We start from the raw sequence: 2,500 nt of genomic DNA, 5'->3' as shown, positions 1-2,500 counted from the left end.
CGTCCGACAAACTTCAAGAGTTTGACGGACAGATGATTGGAGGCGCAGCTGTTGGTATACAGGGAGAAGAGCAGTGGGCAAAGGACGCAGCCCTGAGGAGTTCCCGTGCTGATGGACCTGGAGTCAGAGACTTCTGTTCCCGGCTTAACGCACTGCTTCCTGTCAGAGAGGAAGTCTGTGATCCACCTGCAGGTGGAGTAGGGCACGTTCAGCTGGAAGAGCTTGTCCTGAAGCAGGGCAGGGATGATGGTGTTGAAGGCAGAGCTGAAGTCCACAAACAGGATCCTGGCGTAGGATGCTGGGGCGTCCACATGCTGTAGGGTGAAGTGGAGGGCCATGTTAACTGCGTCGTCCACAGACCTGTTGGCTCTGTAGGCAAACTGAAGGGGGTCCAGGAGAGGGTCTGTGATGGCTTTGAGGTGTGCCAGGAGCAGGCGCTCAAAAGACTTCATTACCACAGATGTAAGGGCGACCGGTCTGTAATCATTTAGTCCTGTTGGCCTTAGCTTTTTGGGCACAGCGATGATGGTGGAGGACTTGAGACAGGCTGGTACATGGCATGTCTCCAGGGAGGTGTTAAAGATGTTGGTGAACACCGGAGACAGCTGGTCAGCGCAGTGCCTGAGGGTGGCTGGAGAGACAGAGTCCGGCCCGGCTGCTTTGCGTGGATTCTGCCTCTTGAAAAGCCCATTAACTTCTCCCTCCTGAAAGGAGAGAGTCGTTTCTGTAGTATGGGTGGGGGATGGGGCCTCTTGGGTGGGAAGGGGTGGTTCAGGACAGTCCAATTGTCTTTCAAATCTACGGTAGAACTCGTTCAGGTCGTTGGCTAGGCGGGAGTCGTTAGTGGTGTGGGGCGCTCTGGGTTTGTAGTTGGTGATGTGCCTGAGCCCTTTGGCAGACAGAAGCAGCGTCGTTAGTAGAGAACTGGTGTTTTAGTGTCTCTGAGTACAGTCGTTTAGCCTCTCTCACCGCTTTGCTAAACCTGTTCTTCGACTCCTTGAATCTGTCTCTATCCCCACTCCTAAACGCTTCCTCCTTCTCCAACCTCAACCTTTTGAGCTTTGCTGAGAACCAGGGCTTGTTGTTGTTAAAGTTCACCCTGGTACGTGTTGGGATACAGCAGTCCTCACAGAAGCTGATGTACACAGCCTCTGTGAGTTCATCCAGACTATTGGTAGCAGTCGTGAACATATCCCAGTCAGTACAGTCTATGCACGCCCGCAAATCTTCCACAGCCTCACTGGTCCACTGTTTAGATGTCCTCACAGCAGGTTTACAGAGTTTTAGTTGCTGCCTGTATGCACGAATCAGGTGGACCAAGGGAGTTCTGTGCGAGCCGAACAGCCCCGTGACCCACAAGAGAAACATCCCCGCCAAATTCGAGCGTTTGACGGGGTCTATCCGTGAAAAAATATTCACGTTTTTGAGTGCACATGCATTTCTGCTGCAAATGCCTCTGGAAGTTTCATGCCGTTCGTATGCCAATTGTGGCAACACGAAAATGACCCGTTTTCCCATTCCGAGGGATTTCTGTGCGACCCTAACAGCCCCGTGAGCCACAAGAGACACATCCCCGCCAATTTCTAGCGTTTCACGGGGTCTATCCGTGAAAAATATAGACGTTTTTGAGTGCACATGCATTTCTGCTGCAGATGCCTCTGGAAGTTTCATGCCGTTCGTACGCAATGTGGCAACACGAAAATGACCCCTTTTCCCATTCCGAGGGATTTCTGTGCGACCCTAACTAACAGCGCCCGTGAGCCACAAGAGAGACATCCCCGCCAATTTATAGCGTTTCACGGGGTCTATCCGTGAAAAATATAGACGTTTTTGAGTGCACATGCATTCCTGCTGCAAATGCCTCTGGAAGTTTCATGCCGTTCCTATGCAATGTGGCCACACAAAAATGACCCGTTTTCCCATTCCGAGGCATTTCTGTGCGACCCTAACAGCCCCGTGAGCCACAAGAGAGACATCCCCGCCAACTTCTAGCGTTTGACGGGGTCTATGCGTGAAAAATATTAAAATTTTTGAGTGCACGTGCCTTTCTGCTGCAAATGCCTCTGGAAGTTTCATGGCGTTCCTATGCAATGTGGCAACACGAAAATGACCCCTTTTCCCATTCCGAGGGAGTTCTGTGCCACCCTAACAGCCCCGTGAGCCACAAGAGACACATCCCCGCCAATTTCTAGCGTTTCACGGGGTCTATCCGTGAAACATATAGAAGTTTTTGAGTGCACATGCATTCCTGCTGCAAATGCCTCTGGAAGTTTCATGCGGTTCGTACGCAATGTGGCAACACGAAAATGACCCGTTTTCCCATTCCCAGGGATTTCTGTGCGACCCGAACAGCCCCGTGAGCCACAAGAGACACATCCCCGCCAATTTCTAGCGTTTCACGGGGTCTATCCGTGAAAAATATCAATTTTTTTTTGACTGCACATGCATTTCTGCTGCAAATGCCTCTGGAAGTTGCATGCGGTTCGCATGCAATGTGGCG

The sequence above is a fragment of the Petromyzon marinus genome, unplaced genomic scaffold, assembly GCF_048934315.1.
Source record: "Petromyzon marinus isolate PM22_M1 ecotype Great Lakes invasive population unplaced genomic scaffold, UKy_Petmar_22M1.pri1.0 PM_G_Scaffold_26, whole genome shotgun sequence".
Classification (NCBI taxonomy): Eukaryota; Metazoa; Chordata; class Hyperoartia; order Petromyzontiformes; family Petromyzontidae; genus Petromyzon; species Petromyzon marinus.
Note: the sequence above shows the minus strand (reverse complement) of the source record.